Source organism: Cyanistes caeruleus, chromosome 2, assembly GCF_971803275.1.
Source record: "Cyanistes caeruleus chromosome 2, bCyaCae1.hap1.1, whole genome shotgun sequence".
Classification (NCBI taxonomy): Eukaryota; Metazoa; Chordata; class Aves; order Passeriformes; family Paridae; genus Cyanistes; species Cyanistes caeruleus.
Genome location: NC_141702.1, coordinates 121112573 through 121127796, shown reverse-complemented (window position 1 = coordinate 121127796; position 15224 = coordinate 121112573). Strand labels below are relative to the sequence as shown.

General features: G+C 46.3%; 1 long non-coding RNA gene across 2 annotated transcripts; it reads right to left on the bottom strand.

Annotated features, from left to right (window-relative positions):
• Positions 1-4015: 4015 nt before the first annotated feature.
• On the bottom strand, positions 4016-14284 carry LOC147655199 (uncharacterized). Of its 2 annotated transcripts, XR_015283932.1 has the most exons (12): positions 14216-14284; positions 13958-14054; positions 10643-10734; positions 7712-8790; positions 7592-7633; positions 7331-7497; positions 7166-7244; positions 6006-7084; positions 5886-5927; positions 5625-5791; positions 5460-5538; positions 4016-5378 (listed from the first exon to the last, which is right to left on the bottom strand). It is a non-coding gene; the product is annotated as an uncharacterized LOC147655199 (long non-coding RNA). The 2 variants fall into 2 exon arrangements; XR_015283931.1 differs by lacking the exon at positions 14216-14284 and having other exon boundaries at positions 5886-5952; positions 7592-7658; positions 13958-14142.
• Between the last annotated feature and the right edge of the window lie 940 nt (positions 14285-15224).

The window sequence follows — 15224 nt, the reverse complement described above, 5'->3', positions numbered from 1 at the left end:
AGCCTCTAACCAAATAAAAAACAAAAAGTCCCTTCATTTAACTCTTTTTAATATCTATTTCTATCATATTGAACTTCTTTGTTTATACACATAGATATAATACGTAACAGATATTAAAATATATTATATTAGCATCTATCCATATAGTTTTCATACTTACTATTAATCTACTTGTCTAGACTTGGATTACTTGTATTTATTTTTTTTTATCTCTCTCTCTCTCTATATATAGATCTATCTAGCTTCCCTACATTTATTTTTACATGTATACATTTATATATTTCTCTTTCTAATGTTCTGCTTTCTGAAATTTGCATTTCTTTCTCTTGGAAACTCTCCCAATTCATTCAGCTAACACGTCAGAATGACAAAAATATAAATCCCTACTCAACCCCAAGTTCAGAATGCGCTCGTCTCTATGGACCTTAGGCACAGAAATTTCTCTCGGTGCATTTTAATACCTCAGGGATGCACAGATGTGTTTTATACACTCCCATTTTACAGGGAAGTAAGAGGTGGAAAGACAAAACCCACTTTCTTAACCCTCAGCCGTTCCTGGCATAACAAAACCCTAACGACGGAGTGCACAGAGAGGGGGTTCCTTTCCAAGGGAATTTAGAGAGGTCAATTCCTGTTCCGTGCCAATACCTACTGTAAAAACCAGAACAACTCTACAGGTTTTTGGATTCTGCACCCAGCCCTCCCAGGGAATTTCCTGGCAGCTCGGGGTCCCCTCTGGGGAAGGGTACCCAGCAAAAGCCCTCCCCATTCCCCGCTCACCTTGCTCCTCCAGCGCAGTGTGTCCCTCCCTCTGGTAGGGACCTCAGCGTGCCCCAAGGGACACGGGAGCCCCCCAGTCTCCACCCTGTCCCCAGCCTTTGCTCCTCACCCCGAAAGAAGGCAGAGAACAACTCCAACTGCCGAGGACAGCAGCACCTTGCTTTATTGGAACTCTTTCTAGGTCTAGACTACAGGGCTGGGGTGATGGTGTTGCCTTCTGCATGCCTTTCCTTTGTGGACGCAAAGCCCTGAAGCAACCAGGATCCTCCTGAGAGGGCCACTCCATTCCAGCAGCAGTGGAATGGTGGTGGTTGTGTTTTTCTGGTTCACATTTGGTGCTGTGCATTTATTTTTAGGTAACTATGGTGGTTCATGTGTATTTCTGGTTCGATATGGTGATCTGCAGATGCATTTTGGGTTGAATATGGTGATGTGCATTTATTTGTGGTTAAAAATGGTTGTGCTCATGCATTTCTGGCCAAACGCGGTGCTGTACATTTGTGTGGTTTCTGGATGCTGTGCCACGTGTGTTTTGGTGGGCCTGTGTGGTGTGGTTTATTTGGAGGGTTGTGTGGGTTGGTTAGTGGATGGTATGGTGCCGTGCATGTGCTGATGAGGTGTGGTTTATTTGGAGGGCTGTGTGGGTTGGTGATTGGATGGTACGGCAGTGTGCATGTGCTGATGAGGTGTGGTTTATTTGGAGGGCTGTGTGGGTTGGTTAGTGGATGGTATGGCAGTGTGCATGTGCTGATGAGGTGTAGTTTATTTGGAGGGCTGTGTGGGTTGGTTAGTGGATGGTACAGCAGTGTGCATGTGCTGATGAGGTGTGGTGGATTTACATGGCTGCCGTGATGTATGTACTATTTATTGGAAATATTGGCAATATGATTTTGGTGAACATGGCAGGGGAGTTGCTGTCATCCGTGACCTTGCAGTAGGGGGTGAAGCAGCATATATAACATATAAGCATATATAACATCTATACATATCTTATTCATATTGAATATTAATCTACATGTCTATGTTTATATTACCTATATTTCTTTTTTATATCTATATCTTAATGTATTTATTATAGATTTGTACATTTTAATTTCTATATTTCTTATTTAAAAGCTCTACCTCTAACCAAATAAACACCAAAGAGCCCCTTTAACTGAAATGGTAATCAAACATTTTTTTAATGTCTATTATTATCAAATTTATATTTATATACTACATTGATATATGTATACTGAACAGTAGATATTTTTCCTGGTTTAGGGTAAATTTGGGAGAAAAGTTTTGAACGGGGTTTTTAATAAAGAAAATTTAAGTAGTTTTTTTATTTTGTTTAATTGGTTTGGGAAGAGATTTCTTTGGAGGAAAATTGAAAAAAATGTTTATTTAATGAGTGAAGTATTTATAATTATAAAAAAATGAATAATAAATAATAAAATTAGTTGTTGTTTGAAGAGATGGTCAATTTAGAAAGTTCTTGTTGTAGTTTTGTTTGTTTAGTTATATATCAGTTTTTTTGGTGTTGCAAAGTGTTGAGGCCCAGACCCCCAAGGGCTGGATGTGTGAGTTTTTGGTCTTTGGGTTTTAGTTTAGAGTACATTAGAATAGAGGAGAAAGAAAATATATATATAGTTTGGACAATTTTTTTTTTTTAGTTTGTTAAAAATTAACTCAAAGTAAGGGAGACTTTTGTTTTGTTGTAGATAATATCGTTTGGAGAAAGATGTGGGGGAATGAATGTTGTTTTTGAAAATAACTTGTGTGGGGTGTTTTGTTTCTTTTAGAGATTAGTTATATATATAGACAGATAAGAGTAGAGATATTGAGTAAAAAGTGAGGCTTACACGTACTTTTTATTTAATGCTTAGATTTTTTTTGAGGTACATATTTTTTGAGGTACATATTGTGTTATTTTTTCGTATTATTTATCATGTGTCATTTGGTTTTTGAGTTAAGACAGTTTTATGGAGTTTTTTCTATTTAACCTGGAATTGATTTTAATTGCTTTTTTAAATACATTTTTTTATTTGTTACTGGGATTTTGGTTTTGTTAATGATATGTCAGGGTTTAGATTGGGTAGGGTTAGTTTGCTTGGTGGAGTTTGGGGTGTTAATGAATTAGGTGGCTTTTGCTAGATGTTTTTTACTATTTGAAAGACTTTTTTATTTAATGTTTTTAAGAAGGTTTTTAATAGTTTTTAGGTTTGGTTTTTTTTTTTGTACTTGGTGCATGGTAGGGGATATGGTATATTTACTGAATATTATGGTTTTTAGTTTAGGTGTTGATAAGGTTGTTTTTGAAATGAGTTTTATGGTTTGATTTAGTTTTTTAGGGGTATTATGTTTTTAAAGGGCTTGTTTTTTGAGGTTAAGGATGATGTTTTGAGTAGCAGTGTGAGGTATAGGGTACGTTTTTATTTATTTAGTGATTTTTTTTATTATTGTGAGTACGTAGTGTTTATTTTGGTGTGTTTGGGGTACAGTAATGTAGCTAATTTGTTAGGTTTCTTATATTTCTATTTGGATTATTGTTTCTTAGAGGGGGTTCATTTGTTTGATTGTAGTATGTTTTAAACTTAGTGATAATGTGAAAAATATTGTTTATGGTTACATTTATTTTTTGGTTTTGTGTTTATTTGGAGATAGTATTTTTATTTTGATGATTCAAGGTATTATGAGATTATTGAGTTAAAACCAAATTTTTCCTGTATGGTTAATTGCAGTTTATTTTTGATCTTTTTTTTTTTTTTTGTAGTTGCATGTGCCTGTTTTTTGCTTTGGTGGTTTTTATTAGTTGTATTTTTGGGGATACGAATATTTATATGATGGATTTTAAAGGTAGTTAGTTTGTGTAGTGATTTCTTATTTTTTTAGTAGTTTAATTTTTTTATTGTTAATGAGGTCTTTATTTTTATAGAGCATGGATTATTATTTATGAATTAGAAGGTAGCAATTTGGTTAGGTTGTTTTCAGTAATGCTTAGGGCTCATTGAATGGTTTTCAGTTTAGTAAGTTGTTGAGGTTTTTTTAAGCAGATTCGGTTGTGTTAGGTTTTATGTAGCTTTTTGTGTTTTGTTTTGCTTTTATGATGTGGTATGAATTATTAGTAAAAAGACTGTAGTGGGATTTTTTAGCTCTTCTTCTAATAAACTGGGTATAATTACTAATACACTTTAAAAACATGTTACTGGGATTGGGATGTAGGATAGGCCAAAGAAACAATAAACTAAAGCTATTTGGTACAAACTTCAGTACTTTTATAAAGTTTTTATCCATCATTATTACTGAGCTTAGCATAACAGCTATTTTAATCTGTGCTCTTTTACTGTGAAAGTTATGTAGTAGTGACAGTATTGGAGTTATTTTTGGACAAGAAAATAAACTTAGGGACAAGAAAGGCATTAAAACCTCAAAAAAGCTCAGAGACTAGAACAACATAAAGGCCTCCACCCTGAGAGACATGAATTAAGTAACACCATTACAAAGTCCTTTATCCCAACACACAGTAAGTACCAATACAACATAATTAGCATAGGTTTTCCTAACTCTTCTGAACCCCACATTGGGCAGCAAATAATAAAATGCTTAAAAAGCTAAGAAAAAACTCAAAGCACTGCAGGATAACTTCACAGCTCCAGACATCTTGTGTTGATCTAGGAATATGTTCTAGACCCCAACTCCACCCTACATCACAAATGTCAAATTACAGGGGCCTGGGACTTGGCCTTTTACACCTACAGCCAGGCTGGGCAGCAGGGCAGAGCACCTCCGGGACAACTACACCCAGACACCCGTGACACACCAGACAACAGACGAGGGGACACAATGGGGAGACAAAACTCTGGGCCACAAGAACGGCCGCAAGGACTGAGAGAATGCGGAACGAGATGAGCCGGGTGAGAATGAAGGCGAGCTGATGAAGCTCACAGAACCCGGGAGGAAGAAGATGCTGACGGAATGACAAACTCCAGGAACCGCCAAGACGGATGCCCAAGAATCTTATGGCAGCAATCCTCTACCTATCTTTGCGTTTCTTCAAGTCCTAAGCCGCAACAATGGATCCTCGCGGCGCACGGCTGTTGACACAGCTCGGAACAAGACATCTAAAAGACATCCGATGGGATGCTTTTCAAAAGAGACGCGATTCCGAGGCCTCTGAGAGCTGCCGAGCCGAGGAGCCCAGAGATTGGAGATGCTATAAGTGTGATGCTGGGGTTTCTGGCAAGCCCCCAGAAGAGATAGGGCAAGGCACGTACAACACAAGAGGCACAAAAGACACAGAAGGCACGACGGACAAGTGACACGACGCGCCCCGAGGCTGCTCTGTCCTGCACACCTCAGCACTGTGAGCAAAAGTGAGGCTCTCCCACCCTGCGGCCTAAGGGGCCACAGCCTGGACCTCCCCGTCCCCAAAGCTGACTCAAAAATCCCAGGTCACATGTCCCGTCCCGGCACCCCGCTTTCATCCCCTCCGCGGGTCGTAGCCTTCGACTCAGCTCTCGCATGCCCGGTGGGGAGGATCCACACGAAGCGCCAAGGAAGGCCGCCTGGCTATCCGGGAAGTTCCTGCCATCGCCAGGCTGTCGTCTCTCCTTCAGCTACAAAAAATCAAACAGAAAATCAGCAGCTGATCTTGCTGCGCAGGGCATCGGCCAAAACCCGACAATTCCGCTACTCACGGTGTCCTGCGAACGGCCGTGTCCTGAGGCCGCACGATACGGCCACGCCGGGACCAGACACCGTTGTCGCAGGGCGCGCCTGTGTTAAGAGAAAAAAAAGTGATGTGGCATTGCTGAAACTTGAACAGGCCCTCGCTGCTCCTCCTCCCGACATCCCCAACTCACGGGAAGCCCTCGGCCCGTTCCTGAAGGCCACCCACACCGCCCCCCTTCACGTGGAAAAGGCTCCGTCACGCGGTCCCTGTAACGCTTCCGCAGGGCTCACGGGAGCGGCGAAGCAGGCGTGCCGGCCGGCTGGTTGACGGGGTCTCGACGAAACACGACTGGACCGCCTAAAGCACACAAACAAGAAGGGACGCTTGGCGTCGCACCAGAAACTGAGAGCCCAGCGATAACAACAGCCTCCCTCCACCGGTCAACGCTCACCTTGCCCGCTTCACCTTGACTGCTGCTGGCCGGCTCTATTTCCTAAAAATAAAGACAAAGAGGAGACCTGTAACACAGTGACCGGTTCCAGTTGCCCTGCAAAGACAAACATTGACTTACCTTCTTGGGGGAACCCCCTTACCCTGGCTGGGGCTCTCGGCCACCGATTTCATCCATCCGCATCTGAAAGAAAGCTGAGACAAAAGTCAAAGTGCTGCAGGGGAACTTCACAGCTCCAGGCATCTTGTGTTGATCTAGGAATATGTTCTAGACCCCAACTCCACCCTACATCACAAATGTCAAATTACAGGGGCCTGGGACTTGGCCTTTTACACCTACAGCCAGGCTGGGCAGCAGGGCAGAGCAGCTCCGGGACAACTACACCCAGACACCCGTGACACACCAGACAACAGACGAGGGGACACAATGGGGAGACAAAACTCTGGGCCACAAGAACGGCTGCAAGGACTGAGAGAATGCGGAACGAGATGAGCCGGGTGAGAATGAAGGCGAGCTGATGAAGCTCACAGAACCCGGGAGGAAGAAGATGCTGACTGAATGACAAACTCCAGGAACCGCCAAGACGGATGCCCAAGAATCTTATGGCAGCAATCCTCTACCTATCTTTGCGTTTCTTCAAGTCCTAAGCCGCAACAATGGATCCTCGCGGCGCACGGCTGTTGACACAGCTCGGAACAAGACATCTAAAAGACATCCGATGGGATGCTTTTCAAAAGAGACGCGATTCCGAGGCCTCTGAGAGCTGCCGAGCCGAGGAGCCCAGAGATTGGAGATGCTATAAGTGTGATGCTGGGGTTTCTGGCAAGCCCCCAGAAGAGATAGGGCAAGGCACGTACAACACAAGAGGCACAAAAGACACAGAAGGCACGACGGACAAGTGACACGACGCGCCCCGAGGCTGCTCTGTCCTGCACACCTCAGCACTGTGAGCAAAAGTGAGGCTCTCCCACCCTGCGGCCTAAGGGGCCACAGCCTGGACCTCCCCGTCCCCAAAGCTGACTCAAAAATCCCAGGTCACATGTCCCGTCCCGGCACCCCGCTTTCATCCCCTCCGCGGGTCATAGCCTTCGACTCAGCTCTCGCATGCCCGGTGGGGAGGATCCACACGAAGCGCCAAGGAAGGCCGCCTGGCTATCTGGGAAGTTCCTGCCATCGCCAGGCTGTCGTCTCTCCTTCAGCTACAAAAAATCAAACAGAAAATCAGCAGCTGATCTTGCTGCGCAGGGCATCGGCCAAAACCCGACAATTCCGCTACTCACGGTGTCCTGCGAACGGCCGTGTCCTGAGGCCGCACGATACGGCCACGCCGGGACCAGACACCGTCGTCGCAGGGCGCGCCTGTGTTAAGAGAAAAAAAAGTGATGTGGCATTGCTGAAACTTGAACAGGCCCTCGCTGCTCCTCCTCCCGACATCCCCAACTCACGGGAAGCCCTCGGCCCGTTCCTGAAGGCCACCCACACCGCCCCCCTTCACGTGGAAAAGGCTCCGTCACGCGGTCCCTGTAACGCTTCCGCAGGGCTCACGGGAGCGGCGAAGCAGGCGTGCCGGCCGGCTGGTTGACGGGGTCTCGACGAAACACGACTGGACCGCCTAAAGCACACAAACAAGAAGGGACGCTTGGCGTCGCACCAGAAACTGAGAGCCCAGCGATAACAACAGCCTCCCTCCACCGGTCAACGCTCACCTTGCCCGCTTCACCTTGACTGCTGCTGGCCGGCTCTATTTCCTAAAAATAAAGACAAAGAGGAGACCTGTAACACAGTGACCGGTTCCAGTTGCCCTGCAAAGACAAACATTGACTTACCTTCTTGGGGGAACCCCCTTACCCTGGCTGGGGCTCTCGGCCACCGATTTCATCCATCCGCATCTGAAAGAAAGCTGAGACAAAAGTCAAAGTGCTGCAGGGGAACTTCACAGCTCCAGGCATCTTGTGTTGATCTAGGAATATGTTCTAGACCCCAACTCCACCCTACATCACAAATGTCAAATTACAGGGGCCTGGGACTTGGCCTTTTACACCTACAGCCAGGCTGGGCAGCAGGGCAGAGCAGCTCCGGGACAACTACACCCAGACACCCGTGACACACCAGACAACAGACGAGGGGACACAATGGGGAGACAAAACTCTGGGCCACAAGAACGGCCGCAAGGACTGAGAGAATGCGGAACGAGATGAGCCGGGTGAGAATGAAGGCGAGCTGATGAAGCTCACAGAACCCGGGAGGAAGAAGATGCTGACGGAATGACAAACTCCAGGAACCGCCAAGACGGATGCCCAAGAATCTTATGGCAGCAATCCTCTACCTATCTTTGCGTTTCTTCAAGTCCTAAGCCGCAACAATGGATCCTCGCGGCGCACGGCTGTTGACACAGCTCGGAACAAGACATCTAAAAGACATCCGATGGGATGCTTTTCAAAAGAGACGCGATTCCGAGGCCTCTGAGAGCTGCCGAGCCGAGGAGCCCAGAGATTGGAGATGCTATAAGTGTGATGCTGGGGTTTCTGGCAAGCCCCCAGAAGAGATAGGGCAAGGCACGTACAACACAAGAGGCACAAAAGACACAGAAGGCACGACGGACAAGTGACACGACGCGCCCCGAGGCTGCTCTGTCCTGCACACCTCAGCACTGTGAGCAAAAGTGAGGCTCTCCCACCCTGTGGCCTAAGGGGCCACAGCCTGGACCTCCCCGTCCCCAAAGCTGACTCAAAAATCCCAGGTCACATGTCCCGTCCCGGCACCCCGCTTTCATCCCCTCCGCGGGTCGTAGCCTTCGACTCAGCTCTCGCATGCCCGGTGGGGAGGATCCACACGAAGCGCCAAGGAAGGCTGCCTGGCTATCCGGGAAGTTCCTGCCATCGCCAGGCTGTCGTCTCTCCGTCAGCTACAACCAAGAAGACCAAATATCAATGCAGGATCTTAGTGGCACATCTGTGAAAATCCAGCACTTACCTTCTCTAGAGAATGCCCAGGTTCATGGGCTGCACAATTCACCCCACAGGTAGGCAGAGGCTTGCTTCACAGCAGTATTGGCTGACACAGCCAAATTACCACCACCTCAAGGAGGGGAGGAAGACTCTCCAGTCAGTGAGGGACAGGGAGCCCAGTGTACCCCAAGGATAGAAACCCCAGCTTATATGACACCAGCAGGCCCTAGCACTCACTATCGCTTCCTGGCTGGCCCTAGCACCAGGAAACTGCCTGCACCTCTCGTGGGTTCTGGCACTCTGCTGCTTTAGGGTTCCTGCCTGCAGCTGTCTCAAGGAAACGGGAGCACTGTTAGGGCTACTGTTTAGGGTTTGAATAGTCCTGTACTCTACCTTATATCCCAACCTGTACCCCTTTTATTTTCACTGTTTGTCTCCAGCCCTCAGGCCCTTGACCTCTGAAGCCCTCCCTCAGCCTCTCTGTGTCACTGCCAAGCTGCCCCACTGAACCCTACAAACTTACAACCCTACGCTTGCAACCGGGGATGCTCCTTATCCATAGGCCCCAAGAGATGTCCCTTAGCCCGGACCAGGCAATCCACAGTTGCTCCCTACCCTACCTAAGTTTGGCCCTGAGACAGGGCAGAGGCTGACAGAGCCGAACTCTTTGCGGAGGCCAGGCACGAAGCCTTACCAACCGCCGCCTCGAGGAGGGGTGGGAGCAATCCCCGGCTGCGGAGGGACAGAGAGCCCAGGGTGGGGCGGGGCAGGAAACCCCCTGTTTCCCCAACCCTGCGGATCGTCCCCCCACTATCGCTTCCTGGCTGGCCCTAGCACCAGGAAACTGCCTGCACCTCTCGTGGGTTCTGGCACTCTGCTGCTTTAGGGTTCCTGCCTGCAGCTGTCTCAAGGAAACGGGAGCACTGTTAGGGCTACTGTTTAGGGTTTGAATAGTCCTGTACTCTACCTTATATCCCAACCTGTACCCCTTTTATTTTCACTGTTTGTCTCCAGCCCTCAGGCCCTTGACCTCTGAAGCCCTCCCTCAGCCTCTCTGTGTCACTGCCAAGCTGCCCCACTGAACCCTACAAACTTACAACCCTACGCTTGCAACCGGGGATGCTCCTTATCCATAGGCCCCAAGAGATGTCCCTTAGCCCGGACCAGGCAATCCACAGTTGCTCCCTACCCTACCTAAGTTTGGCCCTGAGACAGGGCAGAGGCTGACAGAGCCGAACTCTTTGCGGAGGCCAGGCACGAAGCCTTACCAACCGCCGCCTCGAGGAGGGGTGGGAGCAATCCCCAGCTGCGGAGGGACAGAGAGCCCAGGGTGGGGCGGGGCGGGAAACCCCCTGTTTCCCCAACCCTGCGGATCGTCCCCCCACTATCTCTTCCTGGCTGGCCCTAGCACCAGGGAACTGCCTGCACCTCTCAGGGGTTCTGGCACTCTGCTGCTTTAGGGTTCCTGCCTGCAGCTGCCTCAGGGAAACGGGAGCACTGTTAGGGCTGCTGTTTAGGGTTTGGGGTGGGGTACACCTGAACTCCACCTTACCTATACCCCTTCTTTTCACTGTTTGCTCAGCCTTTTTTTCTTGGAATTCATTTGACAGATTGAGGGCACTGGGGAGGGACTGCCACGATGAAATCAAAAGGGAAAAGGACAAAAATCACCCCTGCAAATCCACACTAGCTCAGCTGTTCAGGTGCTGCTTCCTGGCAAAAAGCTTTGTCCATCACCACCTCTTTTAAGCAGTACTCCAAGTCTAAGTGCATCCAGGTGCTCCCCCAGACCCTATGAGATGCTCTCACCGTCACTCCATCAGATGCCACTGGGAGCCCACCAGAAACTCCTCTCCTGCAGCAGTTCCATGCCAACGTTGTTTTGCCACTCGTATTTGGCCCTGTAATAACGGCAAAATTGTTGCCTTCTGTCAGGTACATGTTGTTAGACACAGGTTTTTCCATGGCCATCTTTTCAAGAATGAGGTGCCATCCCTGCTTGATTGCTAAATTATCGGTAAATTCTGGAAAACCTAAATAAGAAAAAAAAATCTAAGACACTGACGCGTTAATATGGGAACCTTTACATCACTAAACTAGTATGTCCTGAAATAAAGTGAATTCTTCCAAGCCTACTACAAAAATCATATTCCTAAAAATAACCAAAAAACAAACAGCATCAAATTCCCACCAGTGTCATCAATAAAATCACAATACCTCCACCAACCAAGGGAAAAAAATCTTAACCCCCTCAAAGACTCAACACTGAAACAGAACTCATCCTAACACTTCAACTAACAATACTAAAATAAATTTTCATAACAAATATTCCCTCTATGCACATCACCAATACTACATAAAACAAAGTACTCTCACCACAGCACCCCTGAATCAAAAACCTAAATTGCCCTAAAATCTTTAAAATAATCACAAATTAACCCCAAAATAAAAACTTTAATCTCACTAACAAAAAAAACCAAAACAGGCAACACAAACAAAACCAACACCATACAACCAACTACCAGCAAAAATGGATGCTAGGCTCTTTCACTAACAGTTCTTATCACATCAGCAAAGTTAGACATAAATAAAAAACAACGCTATTGAACTCCACACAACAAATCACACCAACTATTAAAAAATAATCAGACCAACTCGCTAAACTCAAAACCATTCAACTAACCCTAAACATCAGCAGAAAAAAGCCCCAAAGCCCTACCTTTATGCTAATACCTAAATACTCACCAATACTCTATAAAAAAATTTAATAGCTCATTAAAAACAAAAAACCAATCTAAACTACTAAAAAATTAAAAAGCATCACCCCCAAAAATATACCTATAAAAATCCACCATATAAATGCCTGCCCCCAGAAATGAAACTAAGAAACACAACAGAAAGAAATCCAAACTTATCATCAACACCTAAACTAGAAAACACAACATTAAATAAATAGGACATATACATTATTATACACCAACTACAAACAAAATAAAATGATACAATCAATTACTAAGTCACCTTAAAACCAGTCAATAAAAAACTTTCAAAAATTGAAAACTGCATCTAACAAAAGCCACCTAATTAACACTCAAAACTGAGCTAACCAAACAAACCCTACCCAATCTGAACCCCAACATACAATAAACAAAACCCAGTAATACATATCAAAATCTATTTTAATTGATTCTACCTAAAATACAAACCCATTCATAGAATCATCTTTATTCAAAAAATAAATTTCACATAGTATACAACACAAACAAATCAAACAACACACTGTGTACCACCAAAAAAATCTAATATTGAATAAAAATCACATATAAATATCTCTGCTTACTAAATATTACCGCCACTATTTATATTTACCTGTATCTGCATAAAAGCATATTTAAATTCAATAAACATTAATTTGACCTCTAAGCCAAATATATACAATAAAAAATAAAATGTCCTTAAATTACATTATATTATATCCTCATCATCCGCTTTATGCCCAAACATAAATTCTGTAACTTCAAAACTAAAAAAGAAAAAATTCTTTGAACATACAATCTATATACAATACTAATACAGCCTCACTCAAATTCTCTCTCAACTCTACTGTCTAACACAACAAAAAATGCATTTTTTACTTTTTCAAACTAATTTCTCATTTCTTAGTGAATACAAAATAATTACCAGAACCATAACAACTACTTCTAAAACTATTCAACTTTACTCCAATCCAAAAACCCAAGCTACCACCAAAACACCCCATGGCTCAAAAAGATCAACGCCACAGCCCAACTCCAAAAACATCCAAACCACATGTGCAGAAAACCCTTCTAAAGCTCCTGCTCTTTTCTCCTCAACAAAGAAATTATCTAACATTATTCATCCTTTTTTTTCCTCTTACCTATGCCCTACTTATTAAAATAAACATTTTTTTCACTTTTCCTCAAAAAAAAATTCCTTTAAAATCAATTTAAAAACAGACTGAAACCTGATTTCTATTAAGAAACACATTCATTTTAAAACGTTTTTCTCCCCGTTTGTCTCAAATCTTTCCAAAGTTTGGATCCTGTTCCAGTGCACCTGAACCAAATCAACCTGCTCTGGCTCTGGAAACATCAGCAACACCAAACCCAGAGCACGAAGCACCTCGCTGTCCCTACCCCGCTGTCCCCCGGCCCTGCTCTCTCGCATCCTACGCTGCAGAGCGCTGGGAGCCAGGTTCAGCCCCGAGAATTGTCACATCCATTCCCTCAGACATTCCAGCTTCCACGGGGATATTGAGGGGACCCCCTGCTTTCCATTCTCTAGTACAGCACCAAGACAAAGCTCTCACTCGGCCCGCGTCTCCAGAAAATCGTGTGCAAGGCTTAAATAAACCCCGAGGCTTGAGAAATACAGTCTGCCCAAAAAGCCCAGCTCTGCATCCAGGGGAAATGAACATCACAAACAGATTCACACACCCCAGATGCACGGGACGCTGCCAGCTCGCACCTGCAGTTAACTCGGCAATGGAAAAACCTGAGCTCGAAGCCCTCCTGCGAGGGTGCAAAAGGTATTGGACACAGTTTCTAGAAGGCACCACATCGTTATTTAAAGGCGCAGCTCGGCTAAAGAGCAACACCGACAAAGCCCCGAGACAAAAAGCCCCGAAGGTCGGGCTTTTCCCCCTCCCCTCCTCCCAGTGATTTTTGCAAGCGCACTCTGAAGCTGACAAGCCACAAGTGTTCCCCAGCGGCCCCCGCCGGGACTCGCTCCCGGGCTGGCGCCGCTCCAGGTGCAGGGGGACCGGGGAAACCACGCGAGCCCCGGCAGCGGCGGCACTCGGCACCCGGGGGCGGCCCCGCGCTCCCGGCCGGAAAGCGGCTCCTCCGGCGGGCGGGGGCAGCTCCGGCCCCGGGAGAGCCCGGCCCGCCCAGCGGCACCGGGACCGGCCCGAAGGGGCCCCGGCGGTGCCCGAGCCCTGCGCCCGGAGTGGACAACGAGGCCGGAACACAGCTCCACACCGCGGCTCCCGCCTGCCGGCTCGGCAGAGCCCGCCTCTCCTCCACACAGCTCTGTCGCTCCCTGGCAAGAGGAAATCAAAAAGGAAAAGGAGAAAAGCCCCACTGCAAACTCGCACTGGCTTACTTGCTCCGATGCTGCTTCCAGACACAAAGGTTTCTCCCTCGGCACCTCCTTTAAGCAATGCTCCATGTCCAAACGCAACCAGCTGTTCTCCCAGATCCTATGAGATGGTCTCAGTATCATTCCATGAGGTACCCCCAGGGAAGCCCACCATAAACCCCTCTTCTGCAACTGCTCCGTGCCCAAGCAAAGTGAGACAAACCCTCCCCCTAAAATAGCCCCAGGCAGGACCCACCCATTCTTTACCATAACTGCTCACACCTAGGGCTGCTCTGAGAGCTCATCAACCTCACTGCTCACACCTGGGGCTGCTCTGAGAGCTCATCAACCTCACTGCTCACACCTGGAGCTACTCTGAGCGCTCATCAACGTCACAGTTCAGTTTGTGCTGTTGCCATCCTACGGGTAAGGGGAGGGGCAGAAGGAACTTGTTGCTCATTCCCTGGACAGCTCATTGTCTGCACCTGACACACTGGGGCACCAGGCTTTCCTTGCTATGGATGAGGACACCTCTCCTTCTCCTGGTGCCCAAGGCTGAAAATGGAATTCCACCTCCACAATTCCATGTGTTTGAGTTTCATAATTCCCAATGTAATTCCCCAGGGATCATAAGCTATCACCTCTAATTTTTCCTCTAGAATCACTGCTGACATGCCTTTCTGTGGAAGTGCTTGTGACATGGATGCAGAGTTCAGGGGCTTGTTTATGGCTTATCCTGATGAGCACAAATGAAATCCAAACACCCACAATTACAGGGAAATATGGATAAAGTTTATAAATACTCCTCTTCCCTCCAAATCCCTGGCAACCTCCCATTGACCTTTTACTCTTAACCTCTGAATTTTGACCTTTGTCTCTTGACTTTAGCTCTCTGAAATTTGATTCCCTGATAACTGACTTTGAACCACATAACCTTGGAAAATTAAAACATAACATTGGACCTTGGACCCTTTATTCTTCATCTTTGAACACTGACCATTCACATGTGACCCTTGAAGTTTGAATCCCTGATTTTCAATTTAACCATTGAACCCTGACTTTTGCCCTTGACCTCAACCCTTTGACACTGTCACAACATCAGTATTACTGACCGACAGTGATTTAAGCATATGAATGCTAACATAGTTATCTCACCCAGCCGTGTCAATCCCACTATCAGTCTCTATATCCCAGCCCAACAGTGATTTCAGCTCCAGTCCAAGTGACCCTTTCCCTGCCCCAGTGATTTCAGCTCTTGGCCCACAAGCTTTATTTCACTGCATGCTCTCTT